The sequence below is a fragment of the Mustela nivalis genome, assembly GCF_964662115.1.
Source record: "Mustela nivalis genome assembly, chromosome: 4".
Classification (NCBI taxonomy): Eukaryota; Metazoa; Chordata; class Mammalia; order Carnivora; family Mustelidae; genus Mustela; species Mustela nivalis.
The window spans coordinates 124,882,675-124,904,506 of NC_139023.1; the positions used below are offsets into that span (position 1 = coordinate 124,882,675).

At 35.8% G+C, this 21,832-nt stretch overlaps 1 pseudogene across 1 annotated transcript in view; it reads right to left on the reverse strand.

Annotated features, from left to right (window-relative positions):
* Nucleotides 1-645: 645 nt before the first annotated feature.
* LOC309863134 (large ribosomal subunit protein uL16-like) overlaps nucleotides 646-21,832 on the reverse strand; it is a 72,424-nt pseudogene continuing 51,237 nt past the window's right edge. Inside the window, exons 3-4 of the transcript in view lie at nucleotides 5,096-5,274; nucleotides 646-815 (exon numbers count right to left, since the gene is read on the reverse strand). The product of the transcript in view is annotated as a large ribosomal subunit protein uL16-like (transcript). The remainder of the gene's footprint in view (nucleotides 816-5,095; nucleotides 5,275-21,832) is intronic.

Sequence of the window (21,832 nt, forward strand, 5' to 3'; positions counted from 1 at the left end):
CAGAGATCACAAGTAGGCAGAGAGGCAGGCAGGGAGAGAGGGGAAGCAGGCTCCCCGCTGAGCAGAGAGCCCGATGCGGGGCTCGATCCCAGGACCCTGGGACCATGACCTGAGCCGAAAGCAGAGGCCTTAACCCATTGAGCCACCCAGGCGCCCCCAACACAGGAATTCTTATAGAATTTATTCAATGATATAGATTCTTATCAAAAAGGAAGAAAAAATATGAAGCCCTTATAATTATATATTATATATATAATTATATATATATACAAATTATTATACAAATAATATATTATTTATATATATAATTATATGTATAATTATATATATAAATAATATATTATTTGTATTATCAAACATATTTCTGACTGAAGAGAAACTTCAGCAAGGCACTGATGAGAATAAAATCCTTCACTTACAATTTTGAGTCTCCAGTGGAAAAGAAGAAATTTTCCACATATTATTTCTGGCTGCATGCTTTTTAAATTTCTTGGTCCTCTGCTAGCCACACTATTTCTGGGGCAGGAAAATATAGGACATACATGGCAAGATGACTTCTGGCCCTACAGTTTCATGTCAGAGGACTGAGGGCTCCACACAGATATCCCAGAAGCCCGTCTTACTTACCAGGCAGCCAGCAAGAACTTATGCAGGAAAATGATTGTGAACCTCAGAAATACAATTGACCAAACTAAGTTTCCTCTTTGGTGGAGTGTCCCAAAGTGTCACTGCCACTCCAATGACACCGGACAAGAGAGGAGGGTGAAGTGACAGGAGCACGGCAGCTTTGTACTTCCGATAATTTTTTCTGCACTCTTGACAAAAACAGATAATGACATGAACATGTGGCTAGATGCCCTCTGACAGCTTGAAAGAGAAGTTCTTTGCCAGTGAGAGAGCCTGAAACTCATGTTTTATTAACTTCATTTTAAGTCCACTTCTGCCACAGACCAAAGAAACTGCTAGAAACACCGCAGTAGACACACACTCAGGAATATGAGAAAAGTCGGCTCAATATTAAAAGTTCTTTTTTATTTTTTTCATGCAAGAAATAGGGACCTATTCTAAGGTATGCTTTCCAAAGGAAGTAATTCCCTCCTCTATGTTAGTTCTAGATGACTGAATGTTTCCACTTGCGCTGGACCAAGACACAATCTTTATAGGCTTTACTCTTAAGAACCAAATTTTGGCATACTCGGAAAAATAAAAACATAATGAAAGTAATGCAAGAGATCAATGATTAAATTAATTTTGGAAATGGAACTAGACTATTTGGAACCGAGTCATTATTTTCTATACTTCAAAAATACCTATAAATAAATGGGAAAATAAAGAACCATTTCTGAAAAACAAAAGAAAGAACAAACAAATAAGGGCTTATAGCTACTCACTATAGATCGGAACTCACTTTAATTGTATAATTTGGCATGGGGATAAGTCAATAATATTTAATATTTATAAATAAAAATGTGAAGAAGTTATATTAATAGTAACTAGTGTGTCCCAGTTCCTTTTACTAACTTACACGGGCTTTTTAACATTTTGTCTGCAATAATTTTAGCAAACATTTTTCATGGCTTATTTGCCTTTTATTTGTGATGTACTTTGATGCTCCAGAGTTTATCATTTTTTTAAAAAATTATTTAATTATTTGACAGAGAGAGAAATCACAAGTAGGCAGAGAGGCAGGTAGAGAAAGAGAGAGAGAGAGAGGAGGAGGAAGCAGGCTCCCTGCTGAGCAGAGAGCCTGATGTAGGACTTGATCTGGGACCCTGAGATCATGACCTGAGCCAAAGGCAGAGGCTTAATTCACTGAGCCACCCAGGTGCCCCGAGTTTCTCATTTTTTTCCCCCAAGTTTCTCATTTTTATATAGTCGAGTTTATCATACTCTTCCATTGCAGGTCTTTTTCTCCAGTACTTTCGTGGTTATAAAGTTCTTCCCTATCCAGACTGAACTGCACAATTCAAATGACAGCTATTTTTATTTTGAACTTATATATGTTCCTTAAAAAATCTAATTTACATTTAAAATTTCGAAAAGCTTAATTGAGTCTCTATTGTTGAGCAATTTAACTTTTCATTTCCCTTGTGTACTATTAGAACTTAAAAAAGAAAGAACTTGAATAAGCTTTTATATCCTTCTCCTGCTTTCTTATTCATGACTGCATATAAAAATAATTTGAAATCCAGAACTTTGTTGTTATTCAATTACTAATATTTGGATACCACTTATGCCATTTTGTTCCATAAATATATGTCAATAGATGGCTAGTTCTGTGTCGGTATATGATACTGGTTTGGGTAACTCAATATTTCACTGAATTTTGTGTTTCCAGCAAGTCTACATAAAACTCCAATTTCTTTATGCTTAAATTTTTAATTCATGAGTTTTATTTTAATAAGGAGAACTATAGGTATGAGTACTTTTTGGGAGAAATATACATGCATGACATATTTTCTAAGTAAAACCTGAGAAGTTTATTACTCTTCCTTCACATACAAGTTTGTCACTTGGCCTTAGAATCCTTGTGTCACAAACACATTCTCTTAAAGTTTACAGATGTGGTTCTACAGATGTTACCACCTTGTGGTGCCATGTGAAGAAGACATTTGAGATCTACTTGTTTATTACATGAGCACTTTCATCATTTTTGTTGTGTTGGAATTTGTTTTGCTGGGAGATTTGGAGGTGAGGAGTTTGAATTTGGAAACACAGAGGGTCTGACAACTTAACAGGAGTCAACCCAGTGGATTTTTGGGTTGACTCCCGTTTGTGATGAGCTGAGGAATGAATCACAAGTATGGAAATAAAAACAGAGCTTAGGCAAATATATCAAACAGGTTGACAGTGAGATGGGAACACGGGGCATTTGAAAGAGGCCTTCGAGTTCAAGAATTGGAAGTAAAGGTAGTATGTTTCGCTAATTAGGATTACCCATTGGAGAAGGTGCATCTGATAATAGGAGAGAGAGAGAGAGAGATAAGGCAACAGCAGTAATGGAGAAAGGCAATAGTCTTGGGATCTAGAATGCAAAACAAATAACTCATAGTTCACAAGAGGATACTTCCTCTGTTGTACAGAGACTAAAGAAGAAACGCCATCAGTGACTATGGTTAGAGGCGGGAAGATGAGTGGCTTGTATTTGATGACTTCTCTTTTCCTCTGTGAAATGTGAATCTTGGTCATTAGTTGAGAAAAAAATGGAGAAAGAAGTGGTAAAGGCTTGAGCAGCGAGAAGAAGGTGTGAAAACCTCTTCTTGGAAAATGAGGAAAATCCAGTTAAAGAAACAGAAGAATTGTTTGAAGCAATATATTTAAATGTAAAAGTGTCCATTTAGTTCTGTTTGTTATATAATTACAAATGGACATTTTCTTCTTTCGCAATGAATGACGTTTATATGTGTAAATAGCATATGCTAGTATATGCACTGCCAATTTAAAGACAGTCATATTTGACTCTGATTATATGGGTTATCAGTATCAGAATAGTAGTGATGGAAAATAAAAAATGTGAAACAGACCAAGTGCTCTCTGGGAATTCTAACATTGTCTGAGGTTCTCTGTTCTGATTTATTCATGAGATTCCAAGATTTATCATAAAGCCTCTCACCTGGTAGACATTTGACATGTCACAAATTCTTCTCTTCAAAGCCCAGTCTGATAGACTTTCTACAGGACTAGAATACTTTTTACCTGTGTGCATTTTAAAAGATAGGAAATTAGTGAGTATATGTAAGATTCTTGATTTTTAGTTGATGATGAAATTGAATTTATAGTAACAAAATACATATTTTTAAAGTTCTAGCTTCCAATAGTGAAGGAGATATTGACTATACTTGTGCATTCTTCTGTTTTATTGAAAATTAAAATTCCTTCAGCCTCAAGTCTAACAAAAGTAAAAATTATGATAGTAAGACCATCCCCAAATTAATATTTTTATAGAAGATATGATCTTTTTTAATAAAGCACTAGAGATCTAAAATCTAATACTTTTGGTGAAAATTATAAGTAGACAACTATAATACACCAAATATTTTAAGGAGATAGAAGAATGCATTTTTATAGATGAAAAACTATGAAATACAATGACTATGCCCCAAATCTGCAATGTTTTCAATCAGATCCACATGAATACATTGGAACTGCAAGTTTTATAGTAACTCTCCGAGTTATGTAAATAACTACACTTGCTTCTCTCCTAGGCTACCTAGAGTAGACAAAACACAAAGAAAACACATTTGAAATGATTTTATTAAAAACTATACACCAAGATCCTGTAAAAGCTGTAACTGTAACTTTATTGACTGCATCAATTTGAGATTACAACATCTTCTTAACATTTCTGAAAATGGATGGCATTATTCATAATTGTGTAGCATTGTTGTGTTGTGTTCAAAATGGTCACTTACTGCCCTAAGATCTAAGTTTAAAGGACAAAAATTCTAACTTGTCTACTAGGCTAACAGAGAGATGTGTTTCCTTCTTGGTGGGTTTCATTCTATGTTAAATTCAGACTAAATTCTCCAAATCAGCCAATCACATCTATCATGCTATACGTATATGTATAAATTCAGATTTTTTATTTCTACCTTGTCAATTTCACATACTACATTATGATTTTTCTCTGCTTTTATTTTCTTAAACCTGATTTGCTCCACAGAAGGTAGAATTTTCTGTCTTTATTTTAACATTTAGTACTTGAAAGTGAGCATTTAACTTCGTTTTGCTAAATTGAATACTTTTGTAAGGAAAGATTCCAAAAGTTGAGAGAAAATGACCCAAATATACTAGTGCATAAAATGCCTGTCACATATTTTTTTATGACTGAGTTATAAAATTGAATCCAGCAAGACATCAAGCTGCATTTTGTGGTGCAATGATCTGGTGGATATGCTTCTTAAGATCTTTAAAATCAATTTGTTTTTTATTTTTGTTTTCAAAGATTTTGGAAAAACTGCTTTTCAAAGAAATGAAAGGCCAAAAGCAGCCGTGTTTACGTAAGGGCTTTGACAACGTGAAGAGCTGTTCAGACAGCGGAGATCCCATCTCGGACTGAACAAGCATTTCAGCACTGTCCCTGGCGTGACTTTACCTCCTACGGTCTTCTTCAAAATCGGAAGACTGTCAATAACTACTTCCTCTCGGCCGAAACAAATCGCATTTTGTTCCACTTCTGAAATTTCAAGGTGAAATGAATTTGAAATTTCCTTCTCAAAATCAATGCTTGTAGAAGTGAGAGGAATTTGACCTTTGTCTTTGCATGCTGATGAACTACAACGGAGAGAACCAATTGCATACGAGAAATTTCAAAGATTTAAGCTTCAATCTTTTTAAGCTCATTTGCAAATGTCAGTCAGGGCACTTTGTCTACCAAGTGATTTATTTACTCTTGCTACCTTTGGTGGAAGGAAAAATTCACTAACTAGAAATAAAGAAATCACTACACAATAGAGTATTTGACCCTCAGACAGACAATCCCATGTATTTCCCTGCTATGTTATTAAAACATTTGTTGTTACTCATGATAACCACTTGGATGATGGCTTGTTTTAGGTGATCTTTTCCCCCTCAAAATTGTGGGAAAACTCCATAAAATGTGTTGTGCGACAAATCACTGCATGACATTTTAATTCTTTGAAAGAAAGTCACTCTACAGTATTTTGTATAAGGAGTTTTCTTTATGATTTATTGATTCTTGCTATATACATATGCTAAATGTTGAGATAGTTTATATACTAAACATTAATAAATTAAGTTTTCTAAAAAACTGGGTGAACAAGTAAAAAGAGGGAATGTTTTGTGGGTTATAAAGCATTAGTGCTTATATTCTGATTGAATTATTATCTCTTGAGCCACAAGTGCTTTATTGTGTTTTGTTGCCTATTGATGGTCCTGGAAACTCAGTCTTTCTTGTTCTGCTTGAGATCAGATGGTCCTGGTCCATCGACTCTGTCCAGTCCATCCTTCCCAATATCCTCCTTGTGCTCATCTTCCTCTGCCTATGTCGTTCTTAAGCTAGGATAACAATCTGAGGGTTTTGAAGGGGCGGGGGGTGGGAGGTTGGGGTACCAGGTGGTGGGTATTATAGAGGGCACGGATTGTATGGAGCACTGGGTGTGGTGCAAAAATAATGAATACTGTTATGCTGAAAATAAATAAAAAATAAATTTTAAAAAATGTGTGCAAGGCCCTTTGCTATACTTACTTCCATATTTTCCTTTTATAATGTTACCCATCACCTACACCTTGGTGATTGCCAAACTTCTATTTTTCAGCTTTCTTTTGGTCTTTGCCTCTTGATCTCCAAGTATGTGTGACTGTAATAAATGGCTTCTCTGGAAATTCTCTGTCTTCGTCCTACAGAAATTCTACTTCCTCCAAGAGACTTCTCCTTTCTCCCACCTGTGATTTCTATCTTGATAAAAGGCATTTTTCTTTAATATGCAATTTAAATATCAGATTTGTTCTTCCCATATTTTTCAGATTTAATTACTCACTCTACCACATCAATGCTACATGTCTAAAACCCCTTAAATCTCTGTGCTCTTCTTCTTCCATAGGTCCACTATCTTGGCTTGCACACTGATTTCCCCAAGTTGAGACAATGCAATTTCTTCCTGCCTGGTACCTCTGCTCTCATCTTGTTTCCACTCCAGCAGTTTTCTCCACAGAGAACACTGAGGTTTGAAGAATACTGGGGCTCATATTGGATGGATGCGAGCTTCCAAGTGAAAGGAGGAAATGGTATCAAGAATGCCCACCAGCCAAGAATGTATCCCAGAAAACTACTTCAAGTAGTGGAGAGGAAACAGAATGGAATCTTCTAGTCAGCAGGTGTTTGGTGTGAAAATAAAGATAATTATAGGAAAAGGAATTTAAGCACAGTCTTTATTCATGCATAAATTTCATGTTGTCCAGATAGAGGCAGGTATTTAAAATTCCATTTCATCTGAGAGAAAGAATATGTCTTTAGCTTCTCCATTATTCCTGAGGTACACTTATTTATTGGCTGTGTATTAATTTATTTAGTAGAGATATTAGCATACTCCTCAAAAATACATATTTTAAAATTATTTCAAAAACACTGTATATCATTTCCTCAAAATTTTAGAACACAATTCTAGAAATAAATACTATTTATTTCAATTTTGTTAAAATGTTAAAATTAACAGAAAAGTAATATAAAAGGTCAAATTTCTCAAATGTCAATATGATTTGCACAATATTTTGACCACATAAAATCATGTATGTTTTCCTTATTCTTTCTTTAAAATCTTAGTTCTTTCCTCTTAGAATTGTATTCTTTCCCTCTTGTTTGGGAGACAAAATGATATTTTTTTTTAATTAAAATTTTGTCTATTAAGATCAAGAAAATGTCATGAAAACTTACCAGCTATATAGATCTGTAATTAATTTCAACCAACATATCTATGGTGATCTTTTTTTGTATAGAATGCTGGGCTTCACAAGAATTTTCTCAGAAACTGATTTCATGTGCATGGAAGCTGAATGGTCACATGCCTTTGGGATTCATCAGGGTTTGAAATTTAATGGTCAGAATTTAAGAGCGAACACTATCACGAGTTGCATGGAATTAATAGTTTAACAGAAACAGATTCCTCAAATGATCATAAATCCTTTCCTAGATTGTTTTATGAAATGAGGTTGATTGAAGAATAACAGTAATCTACAAAGTGAAAACAAATATTAAGTCTCATTTCCTGTATTATCAGAGACTCTAGCCTCAATGGATGGATCACCTTGAACTGACTAACATAACATTTTCCAAAGTGGTACAATGATATTCTATAAAACATTAAAAAAATAAAAGGATTTATGGTTACACAGGTTTAGGAACAATTGTATACTATAGTCCCACTTAGAAAGGTTCTACACTGCAGCACATGAATGGCCGCAAAATGTTCTGCAGTAAAGGAAACTTATCCAACACTGTTCAGCAGAGGCTTTCTGAATTTACATGATCTAGAGGGTTTTTTTTTCATGTAATACTTCTCATATTCATTTAAACTTATGGGATCAATAAACAAGAGGAATTAAATACCCAAAGATAATTGTCATACATAAAGTTAAAATGATAGTTTGTTCCAATGTATATAACATCTGGGTATGTCCAGAGATTTGACTTTTGAATTTAGATATATTTAACATAACAGACCCAAGAAACATATATAGAGAATGCACTGAGCCATCCATTCTATGCCTGCAAAAAGGGGATATTTATTTATTGCAGAGATTAACTGAGTAAGGATGAACCAATTATGGAAATTTTCCAGATAGGGTAAGCTGTAGAGAATGCATTTTGAAGGAAATTAGGGATATGATCAGCCACGTGGGGTGGAAAGAGAATTCTAGTTAAAGCAAATCATACATGATAGAACTGAGGAGGCAGGCAAATTTCATGAGTGGATGACAGCAAGCAAATGAACTTGACAGATGTGGAGTCTCGGGCTGGAAATAATGAGAGAAAGCTCGGTGAGACTGAGTGGAAATAGAATCTTAGGAGTTAGACAAGCTCAGGAAACCGATGTTTTTCATGGAACTTAAATATCAAAACATCTATACACATTTAATCAACTAGTCACCAGTGCTCACAATTCATCACAAGTTATCCTTCACTTTAAATGCTAATTATTCCTGTCTAGACATTCAGCACGTTATGTGTATGGTTTTAGGAAAGCTCAATAAATATTTTGAGTCTGGTCCTGTGCATGAAACAGAACGTCTTTGTGTGGTTTCCCGGGCAGCTAAGTGAGAGTGGCATGCAAAACACGCAGAGGTGTTTTTTTTGTTTTGTTTTGTTTTGTTTTGTTTTTCGCAGAGGTGTTTTTAACAAGAATTATCCTTGTACACTCACCTTCCTGTGAACACTGGGCTTCCTTTTACAATTCACCTGCTCTCCTGAAGCCTTATTTGTAGGAATAATGTCCACCTTGCTCTTTTGGAATATGACAGTGGGATACTAAGAATTTAATTCCACATAACCCCACTTAACTTAATGCACCTCACACCAGGCAGACCTTGAGAAAAATAATTAGAGATTCAAATACTTTCAGAATATTTCAGATCAATAGACTATAAAAAGATTTTATGATACACTAAGATGCTCTATTTTTTCAATTTCTATGAATACTGAACTTTGGGTTTATCAGATGTGGTTGTGGTAAAGTTTAAATTTAAATCATCAGGGGAAGGAAAGCTTATGAACATAGTAATTAAAATAAGCCAAAAAAAAAAACAACAACAACAGGGAAATAGTATCATAATTTAAAGCAAGATATTTTTTATTACATAAAATTATATTCATCATTATTAGCCATAAACCCAAAATAATTTTTAAACAACTTTTCTGGAAAGGTAGAATATTCTAGAATTTATATTTGGCATTTTGCTGCTGGCTTATGAATCCTATTCCCATAAGTACTTGGAAATTATATAATTATTTTTCTATGATATAGTCCATCATTTTTAATTCTTTCCAAATTTAATACATCTCTGCCAATTATTCTGAATTAATTAGGTGGAACGCCTTTTCAGTGTTTTCAAAACCAGTTATACAAGGAATTCCGCACAAATTTTAAGAATTACTGGAAAAAGTAAAAAATAGATATGAAGGTCAATTTGTCTTGGTCGATTATATTCTTCCAAGAAACCAAGCTGAATCCTCCTGTGAGCAGTCTTTTAGATAGCAGGGTGCTACAGTTGTTTTTGGCAAGTGGAATAGACATGACAGGTCTAAACCTGTGAAATTAGCTTCTTCTTCTTCTTCTTTTTTTTTTTTTTTAAGATTTTTATTTATTTATTGGTCAGACCACAAGTAGGCAGAGAGGCAGGCAGAGAGAGAGGGGAGGAATCAGGCTCCCCACTGAGCAGAGAGCCTGATGCGGGGCTTGATCCCAGGACCCTGTGATCATGACCTGAGCCGAAGGCAGAGGCTTTATCCCACTGAGCCACCCAGGTGCCCCTCAAATTAGCTTCTTTAATGGCATTTCTATAATCTTAAAATGTAAAACAGTTCTTCAACTGTTTTGATAATAATGGTGTTATTGAGACAGTGTTTATACAGCCAGGGCCTAGGTCCATGGATCACAATAACCAATCTGTCCCCAAGATTTGATCCTCAATATAAACCTGAACAAGCGAGTGACCGTGTTCTTCCCATATTGCGGAATACCAGTGTATTTATGTATTTACCACTTTGTTCCATAAAGGATTTGAATTGGCTTATAAATCTCAAAATACATAATGAGGAAATTAAGATTAAAGGAAAACATGGGGACAAACACCAAAGCCAGTGTGGTGAATGCACACAGACATGCCCGCTGGAGGATCTTGAGTTCCTCTCGATGGACCTCCGTTCTGGCCTGAGGTTGCCCAATAGCAAGAGGGAGAGAGGTAGAGGAGTGGGGAGAAAAAGACATGCTTAATTATTTAGTCAAAGTTTCCATGGAAATTAAGAATCAAGCAATTATTTTGAATATAGGAATATTTTTCTGAGACCTGAATGGGAGGACGGGCAGCATGGAGAAGCAGGCATTGCCCTTGGCGACCTCCCTAAATTACTGGGAATATTGAATTGGACATGATTTTTTCTAGCATCTCGATGAGGCCATTGGTTAATGATGAAGACAATTCTACAATGATCTAAATAGACATGTTTCTTTGTTTTGAGTCCAGCACACTATGTAGAAAGGAATTCCCTAGAAGTCTCATTTCACTTTCTTGGAGGCTTCCTTAGACTGAAGAGAAATTATTTATGCACTTAGTTCTTCCTTTGATACTTGTTGAATCAAAGTCTAGAAGTTTCTTTCAAAAACACAATTAGTGTAGGGGTGCCTGGGTGGCTCAGTGGGGTAAACCTCTATCTTCAGCTCAGGTCATGATCTCAGGGTCCTGAAATTGAGCCCTGCATCGAGTTCCCTGCTCAGCGGGAGACTTGTTTCCCCCTCCCCCTCTGCCTGCCTCTCTGCCTACTTGTGATCTCTTTCTCTGTCTCTGTCTCTCTCTCTATCAAATACATAAATAAAATCTTAAAAAAAAACCACAATTAGTGTAAAAAATGATGATGGACATTGAACGTTGGTATGTATTCTTTTTCCTTGAGAGTAGTGCAAAATATGTGTAAATTATAACAATATTATTTTATTTTAACTACTTTAATTAATATTTTTTTCTTACAATAGTTTTAAAACTCTATTTTAGGTATTTTATCTTCAGAATTTAATAAAGAGCTGGAAGATGTTAAAGATGTCTACCAAGTGATGGCACTCTGTGTTCATTCTCAGCTGTATTTTACAGAAAGTCTTTTTGGATGCTCAAACTACAAGGTTTGGTCTATTTTCCTCATTAAAGACTGTCTCATACGTCTCCATCTGTGGAAGGAAATTTGGCTGCTGAGGTATTTCTCTTTAATCATCTGAAAGCTTTTAAAAGCTGATTAATTATAAAGCACACAAATCTATAATCTTTGGCAGATAGAAATTATAAGAGCTAGTCTTCCTGCTGCTGTTCATTTTATATGGGTTACTTACAAATAAATTGAATAATTATTTTCAAAGACATGGCTTGCCTTATATCATTTTTATCTGCATAATAACTGTTAAAAACAAATTTTTCTAGCTATTGCTAACTAACATTTCTTTATAATCCGGATCAAACTCAAACAGATTGCTAAAAGAATGAAATGATAAAAGTTTCCTTGCTCCCATGTGATGCTGAAAATGTGGTTTCTGTCAGTTCTTGAGATTCAGAAATGTGGAATAAATACCCTCACAAGAATAGTACACTAGAGATGCCACAGTCCTCATCTTGTTCTTATACCTTTCTGAGGCAATAGACCTAGGCGGCCATATTATATTCTGAGACCTCATCTCCATATATACAACTGGTCCAGTGTTAAACATCTGATCCAAGCATAACCAGTTAAGTAGACTGATATATAACTTACAATATGTGGCCGTATAGGAAATGTAGTTAAAAATTTTATTTGGTGACCAGATAGTTGAACTAAACAACATACAAAGAATTTGTCAATTTGAAGAGAGACTTTTTTTTTAAGATTTTAAAATTTATCTCAGAGAGAGAGAAAGGGAGAGAGAAATTGAGAGCACAGCAGGGGGAGCATTAGACAGAAGGAGTGGGATAAACAGATTCCCTGCTGAACAGGGAGGGCTCCATCCCAGGACCCTGAGATGATGACCGGGGATGACAGCAGACACTTAAACCACTGAGCCACCCAGCTGTCCTTTGAAGAGAGATTAGAAACAAAACAGCTATGAGGGAGAGACAGAAAGACCACAGAAGCCTAAGTAAAATATAAGGCAAATCATGAGGGTACAAATAGCACAATTTAGCAGGTAAAAGTCATCAGTAAAGGAAACAGATGTGCAAGAAGATAGAAATTCAGGAACGAATGATAATTTTGTCCTTAGGGATACTTCAATTCTTTAGGATCCTATAGTTCTAGTTGCTTATGCATGCATAGTCTTATGTAAATCCTCATTTGTTTGAATTTACTGAAAAAAATCTTTATAGCTTAGAACCCAAAGAGCTGGTCAACAGGTATGCAGGCCCAAGAGAATAAACCCAAAGGCATATGATGATGACAGAAACTCACATGGGTATGAACAAGTAAAAATAAATGAATTAATTCTAAAAAATAGCATCAATAGAAAGAATGTCATGGGGGATTTCAACAATGAGAAAGACATGATAATGGCATAGATGGTGTGGATCGTATGGGAATTGGAAGGCTTCAGCAGACACTAACTGCAGACAGTGAGATTGCTAGAGCGGGCAGTTAGTTAGACTTGAACAGGGTGTCTGGAGGCCGGCAAAGGGGCAGATGGAAAATTAGGAAAGTTAGAGACCTGTTCTGGCAGCACTCCAAAAGCAAAACCACAAGACGTCAGCTTAAATAAGGCAGGCCCAAGACAAAGAAGGCAGAAACCCTAAGTAAGGGAGAAAAGATGTGAAGCCCTGATCCCCTCAAAATCCCCTCACCAAGGAGTAAATATCCCATGCCCTCACTAACCAGCTGTCAATAAAAGGTCAAGACCCAAACTCCAGGCACTGCTCTCCCTTGAGCTTGCTTGCTTTCATACCTCGAGAGTATACTGTCACTTGAATAAACGTTCCTACTGGCATCGCCCAACCCCGAGTCTGGTCTGTCCTTGAATTCTTTCTTTCAATGAGACCAGAGCCTCTGGTGATTTCCCTGGGAAGGGCTGGGTGAAGGCTTCGGGGCTCCAGAGTCTCCCTAGTCCACCGAGCGACAAGATGGTATTCACAGGACTGTGATGGTTTGGAGAAGAGGCAGAAGGAAGGCTGGCCTGGATCCTCGTGTAGATTATAGAAACAGAATTCATAGGAACAAAGAAACAAAAATTTCTAGATGGAGTCTAGGGTACCTCCAGAAGAGAATTAGACTTTGAAATTCACACATGGGAACAAAAGAGGCCTGCTATTATCAGAAGTGTTTCCAAGCAGAAAAATTGGAAGAGGAAATTGGTCTCTGAAGCTCGGTTACTAGGATCAATGAGCTCAGGAATGTTAAATTCTGAACATTACTAGAGGTAAGTAGTCAGCACCATGATCCTGCACCCAAGACTCAGAAATGCTGGTTGGCTTAACCCTGGATGAAGTCCTGAAGGAAATAGCTTTCCAAAGTGTCTCTGGGTGCCTACAGGTTCCAGGTATGCTCCATAAAAAAATAGTTTTTCAGGGGGTGCCCAGGTGGCTCAGTCAATTAAGTGGCTGCCTTCGTCTTGGGTCATGAGCCTCTGGTCCTTGGGCTCTTCGTTCAGTGGAGAACATACTTCTCCCTCTGTTGCACCTTCTGCTTGTGCTATCTCCCTTTCTGTCAAATAAATAAATAAAATCTTAAAAAAGGAAAAAAAAAAAACCAGTATTTCAGGGGCAAGCCACTGCTTTAGGGAACACTTACAAGCATAAACTCTTAAACTCTTCTCTCTCTCTGTCTCTCTCTCTCTCTCTCATTGTTTTGCTTTGGATCTTGGTTTGCTCACGGTACACAACTTTGGCCCTAATTTTTTAATGGTCCATGCTTTCTTTCCTAAAAACAGCCAGTCCCAAAGCTAGAGCCCCACATCTCTCATGATTTACGTTAATTTCTTTTTCACTTCCACCATGCAAAAGTCTACAAAAGTCTGCTCCACTCCCAGGCCTGCTCCACCCCTGAAAATGTAATACTGGCCAGAGCCTTTCTGTCCAGGGAGGGGAGGCTAGGAAACTTGGACTTGGGAAATCAATGGAACTTTATCAGTAAAACTAAAGCCTCAGCCAGAAGGGAAGTTCAGCAATGGGAACTTGGCCATAGGAATATTATTATTGAATGGCTCTTTAATCTTCTAGTCTGATAGATCTGTTGTCCTGGAAAACCAATGGCCTTCCAGCGGGGAGTTAGGGAATCAATGCCTGGGCACAATGGCAGGACCTATATAATTAGTGTGCAGTAATCAAATTATAAATACACATGACTAGAAAGTCAGAGAATATAAAAAAGCCTTAAAGTTCAAAGCAAGTTGAGGGTGTCTATGTGGCTCAGTGGGTTAAGCCTCTGCCTTTGGCTCAGGTCATGATCTCAGGGTCCTGGGATTGAGCCCTGCATAGGGCTCTCTGCTCAGCAGGGAGCCTGCTTCCCTTCCTCTCTCTGCCTGCCTCTCTGCCTGCCTGTGATCTCTGTCTGTCAAATAAATAAATAAATCTTAAAAAAAAAAAAAAAGTTAAAAGCAAGTTTGTCTATGAGCCAGCCTTTACCCTTTGTCTCAATAAAAACAACAATCAATACAACAGTTATTGTCTATTATTATTTTTTAGACAGTGCTTGCAACAGTTCAGTAAGGTACTATTATATATTATTACCTTTTTCACAGATGTTGCGAGTGGACAGTCAGAATCAACCAACATTCAAAATCGGAGCCCATGCAATTAACCTTTCATATTTGTATTACATATACACCTCGGCACAGGCTAAACGGATTTAATGCAAATGAAGTTTCCTCATCAGGTATTATATCAGTCACAATAACAGTATTTTATTCGAAGAATAAAAATTATAAAACTTCTTAATTTTAGTATTTGGCAATAAAGAAGCAGAAAAAACCTTTGACAGAGATTAGTATAAGTACTTTTTTCTAAATTTCCCAAATGTACATGCTTGCTAACAATCTGGGAGAAATAGGTGTTTAGAATTAGAAGCTCTTAGATACAAGATATATAATTAGATCAATTAATAACATACTACTAATGGCTATTGACTTTCTATTATTCATCTTTACTAAAATCTGTTAAGAACAAAGGCAACATTATATTTCATGGCTCAAACTTAATTAGAAAATGTATTTTCAAAATTTTCTGGCGATGTTACAATTTCATTTTTTCATATGAAAACTTCAAAATTGCCTAGTGACTGATAACCATCCCTAGCATATACCCCTGTATTTTCTTTTTCATTTACCCCTGTGTTGTGGCAATTTGTGTCTCCTACCAAAAATCATTAAGAGCATAATCTTTTTGAAAGAATATCAAAAGATGAGCCTAGGGGAACCTGGGTGGCTCAGTGAGTTAAAGCCTCTGCCTTCGGTTGCCTGGGTGGCTCAGGGGGTTAAGCAACTGCCTTTGGCGCAGGTCATGATCCTGGAGTCCCCGGATCAAGTCCCACATCAGGCTCCCAGCTCCATGGGGAGTCTGCTTCTCCCTCTGACCTTCTCCCTTCTCATGCTCTCTCTCACTCTCTCTCAAGTAAATAAATAAAATCTTAAAAAAAAAAAAAAAAAGCCTCTGCCTTCAGCTAAGGTCATGATCCCAGGGTCCTGGACTTGAGCCTCGCATCGGGCTTTCTGCTCAGCGGGGAGCCTGCTTCTTCATTTCTCTCTGCCTCCCTCTCTGCCTACTTGTGATCTGTCTGTCAAATAAATAAATAAAATCATTTTTTAAAAAAATGATCTACAGGTGATAATATTTTGCAGGTGACCAAATTTTAAAATGTGTTTTCTAATTGGGGAATCTGCCTTATTTTAAATATGGTCCTACTCTTGCTTATACTGTGTGTGTATATGTGTGTGTGTGTGTGTGTGTGTATCCTGTCCCAGTTTATGTTTTACAAGAGCATTTCTTTGTAAATTTTATAAGCATGACTTTTGTCTCTATTCAAATAAGCATTCTACTTGTTCATTTATTATTGACCCAACAGTAGAGTCCACCAGCAAATGTGACAAATATTTGTAGCCAGCTTTGAGGATTAGCATAAAAGGACCATTTTTAAACTGGATATTTCTAGTGTCACTATAATTGGATTCATTTTAGTGTGATTTGTACTAACATAACACTAATTATTCCAATTACATTTCGCAAAGAATCTTTTTATAATATCCTCTAATTTATAACTAATTTTTGGAAGTTTCTTATGATGGAATTACCTGATTTGTAACCGAATAAGTGCTTCAGAAATACTCTGAAATTAAGTTCTGAGGTAGTAAAAAATAATAATGTAATAATATGTAATAATAACTTCAATTGTTCTCAAAATTGAACGAAATCAAGAATTGTTTCTCTTGTTAAAAGAAATAGGTATTTATCTTTTCATATTACAAATACATACTAATACTATTTTTTTGAATATAGTATCATGTTTTAAGTCCATAGGAAAGAATTTTGCCATAATCACTCCCATACGAGAACAATCCCGTCAAAATCTTGTTAAATTGATTTTTTTATGTTATTCATCAATTCCAGTAGCAGTGTGCATGTAAGATATTGAAAATCAATAGTAATAGCAGAAGTGGGTCAGTATAATCCAATATTTAACCTTTAGTTTTTATGCTTTTCTAATATGAGTCCCCAAAATATAGTGTGCAGAAGATGAGCACAGCAGATTGTCACTAAACTACTAAGGAAAGTTGGCATGTTCAGTTTATTTCTGCCTGTAGTGAATCAAACAAATGCTTTAGTAATGTATAATCATGAAATGGAATATAATCTCTTTCTACCAGCTGGAAAACAGATGTGGGTCCTTATCCTCAGGGGAATATAGTCTAAAGTGGGAAAAGAACAGAGGATAGAGAACAACTAGAGAACAGGGGTAGTTTGGAAGGGTCATAGAGAGAGGCCATGGCTAGAATTCAGCTCATTCCTCAGTATAAAACAGACATAAAAAGGCACATCACTAAAGTACCCGTCAAGGGTAAATGTTGCCATTGCATGTGCTTTCATGAACACTGCTCGTGAGGGTAGACTTTTGGCATGATACTCTTCTGTGGACCCCAACCAGATTCAGCCACTAACGAGACCTTGAAGTTCAACGGAGCTGATGTTTTTCGGGGTATTGGTTTCTTCCTGAAAGGAATGGTTCTGTTCTTAAATAAGTTATGTTAATAAAGCTCAAGGGGACATCAGACAGAGGTACAAGTCTCACACACTTGGAGGGCTTGATTGTTTGCCTTTTCCATGCAGACCCTAATGAAATAAGAAATTAGATTATAAGATACCCTAAGGCAATGAATTTTTAGTGTATTCAATATAGTTGCTGTATCATCTATAGATTTAATCCTAATGGCAACCTTGCAAAATACCATAAGAAGATTACATGAGAAAAAGGAAGCATGCATTATATTAAAGGAATAAAAACAATCATTTACTAAATATTTGGCTCATATGTTAAGTATTGCGAAAGACAAGCAAAGGTGAGTTGTGTTAAAATAACGTAAAAAAGACTGTCAAAGTTAAAATGAATAAGACATACAGTAGGGTTTTGTGGTGTCCTAGCACTAGCAAAGAAACCTCTTTCAGCCCTGATCCTGTAATGCTTTTGTACTACTACTTGTCATTCCTATTAAGGCTTGGAATGATACATGGTCAGTTGAAGAGCTCCTAGCAACACAATTTGTGCTCAAATCTGGCTATTCCATTAACTTATAATGAGGACGGCCCAAATACTGAATGCTTCAGTACTATTACAGTTGATATTATACAGGTGGTGGAGGACTTCTAAGTATCTTAAGGTCAGCTTTATCTTAGACCGGCCTTCTTTCGCAAACCCCTTGGGAGCCATTTATCACAACCATTGAAAAAGCAAGAGGACTCTTATTTCTTCATTGTGAGAAGCACTCACCCTTAGAAAGACATTTAAACCTGCAACTTTACAAAATACACTTTGCTAATAAGCCTGCAGAATACCACAGGGCTTATGAAAACATAGATCAATGCCAACTACTTTATTACATGACATTGCCAATAGCAGGCACCTGCAGTGAAGCTTTCTGTTTTTAGAACACTTTTTTTTCCCTTCACATATTTATATCTTTGGATGAGAGGTTTTATACCAAGTAATCTCCTACAGTTATTACTTCATATCTGAACTCATAATTCATATTCTAACCACATAGTTATAATTGGCTATACTAAAGACTTCTTTAAGTTACCAAAGAAAAATAAAAGCCAAGCTTTATTTTGAGAAATAAAAGAAAGGAAATATTTATTCTTGATTTTTTAAAAATTCTCTTAAAACAAACCACTGAATTGCTTTACATTTTTCAGCATACGTAGCATTAATGCTCCTCAGAGGACCGGCCAGAGAATATTTTCTGTATATGTACTTCTCCCAGCTATGATAATTTTTTAAAAATAATTGTGTGTTCTTTAAATGAAATACTGATAAGTTTATCTTAAGAGAATGTACCCAATACTCCTATCTTAATTATGTCACTACATGAAATGAAATGCTTAGCTGTTTCTCATAACCCTGGAGCTTCCTCCTTAAAATGTTCACAGCTCACTAACATTTAAAGAAAAGACGTGGTGTACCTGGGAGACTCAGTCATTCAGCGTCTGCCTTTGACTCAGGTCATGATCCCAGGGTCCTGGGATGCAGCCCCACATCGGACTCCCTGTTCAGGGACTCCCTGCTCCCCCTGCTGTGTTCCCTCCCTCACTATGTCTCTGTCAAATGAATAAATAAAGAAATCTTTTAAAAAATAAAATAAAGACGTGCTTAGCAACGTTCACAGAAATATATTGAAAGAAAAAAAAATGGCCTAATGTGTATGTGGGTGTGCGCGCACCCACACAATTACGGCTACATATGCATTTCAGAGAATCAGTCCAACATTGCTTTCAAATCCATTTTAAAAATTTCTTCTTATGTTTTTGAATATTCTCACAAAAGTGAATGTATTCATGGAAAATGATTTTCCTTTATTGTATGTGTTCGAATATTTGTACCTGTGTTTCTGTGCCTTTTCAGCTGTGTTCTGAGAATGGTGCTTCAGATGGGGAGAACTTAATGTTGGCTGTTATCCAGACATAGACTGCTCGGTCCTCAAGGGGCAGGAAATGGTTTCAGGACTCAATAAATAATGCCATTGTTTAACCCTGTTGTTGATTTGATAACATTTCTCTCCTAATAAAATTCTACATATTGAATACAAGTTCACAGCTTCCTACAGCTCTGCAAAATTCCAAGGAGAATTTGGTAGAATCACTTTATTTATTTATTTATTTATTTATTTATTTATTGGGATATAATGGACATAGAACATTTTACTAGCATCAAGTGTAAGATGTAATGATTCCATATATGTCTATATTGCAAAATGATCACCACAATTAATCTAATGAAAATCTCTCTCCATGCATAGTTACAAAAAATCTTTTCTCTTGTGATGAAAAATTTTAAGATCCAGTCTCTTAGCAACTTTGAAATATGCAACAAATTTTATTAACTGCATTCACCACATTCTACATTATTTCTCCTGATTAATTTAATCACTGGAGTTTATACTTTTTGACCCTCTTCTTCCATTTCACCCCATAGCTATTCTCACTCTCACCTTTGCCCCCTGCCTGGCAACTACCAAATTGTTCTCTGTATCTATGAGCTCTGTTGGGTTTTTTTGTTGTTTGTTTTGTTTGTTTGTTTTTTAATTTGGTTTGTTTTTGGATCCCATGCATAAGTAAGATCATTAGAATATTGCATGCTCTGATACAGCAAACACTGCCAGAAGAATCAGAAACACCTTTCTGCTATTGCAAATTCAGTAGGTTTCCCATACTCTATACTCAGTTCCGTAAGAACCTTTCCAATGAGTTAACTGGTTTTTAAAACAAGCAACCTAAATATCTAAATCTTGATTCACATGGGTATCTATTTAATACAATATGGTCATACATTTCATATTTTGAATTTTTTTATTTTAAAGTTATTTATTTATTTGAGAGAGAGAGTGAGAGCATGAACAGAAGGAGGGGCAGAGTGAGAGGGAGAAGCAGGCTGAGCAGGGAGGATGATGTAGGGCTCGAGTCCAATCCCGACTCTCCAGGATCATGACCTGAGCCAAAGGCAGATGCTTAACTGACTGAGCCACCCAGGTGCCCCCCATTTTTGTTTTAGCAAGAAAAAATTTGAAGCATTTTGAGATAAGAATTTGAAATTATGGGCAAATGTAATTATCAAGTTTATTTAGGTACTCAGAATATAAATGATTTATCTTTACATATGTCTATTACAAAAATAGCACATATAACAAGGGTTTGTTAAGTGTTATAAGTATATAAATAGTAATTATCTATTTACTATGTATATTATATATTTGTATTATATTTATATTATTATATTATATAGTTATATATTTACTATATATATTATAATAATTACATGTTTCATACATTTATCACAGAATAGAATAAAATTTAAATGGTCAAGAAGAGCCAATCTATATTTCTCACCATACTAATTTGACTAAAAAAGGTCAAGCAAACAAAAATCCTTCCAAAATAAATTGTTTGTGTTTTTTCCATAAAAATAAGAGAGCAATGGAACATTTTGTTTTATACTCTACAACACAATATAATGTAAAGAACTTTTAATTCTTTTGTACAATTAAGTTCATAACATAGTTCTAGTATTGAAATAACAGGGGTCTTATATGTGAAACAACATCAGAATGGTCAATTCATAGATTGAAAGAAATTGCATGGATCAATTTCTGGTTTAAATTTTTAAATTTTCAAAGAAATGATAAGAATCTTCCATACAAAGTTCATGTCACATCATGAAGCTAAAGAAGGGTATGCAAAAGGAAAAAGTAAGTTCTACCATTTTATAAAAATTTTAATACTAAGTAAATATCTTGGATTATAAAATATCTGCAATTTAAATTTACAAAAATATGTTTTGTTATCAAAATATTAATTCTTGATCTTACATGATGATTTGATATTGAATTCATACTCTGAATTTGCCTCTAATTCTGTTAGTTTTATTTGAAATTGTATTTAAAGCATACTATTAGATATTTCCAGGGGGCAGCTGGTTGACTCAGTCAGTTAAATGTCTCTTGCTAATCTATTCTATGGCTCTTTCAGGCTGCCCTGTCCTTTTTCCCTTATTAGGTCCAGCAGGTCCCCAGCAGATTTAACCGTAGTTATTGGCCTGTCAGGAAAAATGATAAGGACAACACCAGGGGAAAAATGATAAGGACAACACCAGGAGAGGTGCCTTTGCTTTCTAGAAGAAAGGCATATGGAGAATGGGGACCCTGGGAGAGCAACATGAACTTACAATGAAGGAGTGGCTTACTTTTCCAAATTTGAATGTTCCGAGGGGTCTGAACAGATAAGGCTCTGTTCACCAATATTTCCCATTCCATCCTCCTGGATCGTAGATTTCACCTGACTTTAGCAATGACAGGTCTGCCTTCCTTGGATAACTATGACTCTAGTGATGAAATCCTGACCCTGCTCTTCAAATGTATTTATTCCTCTACGTTTTTTTTTTTTTTAATTTTTTAAGATT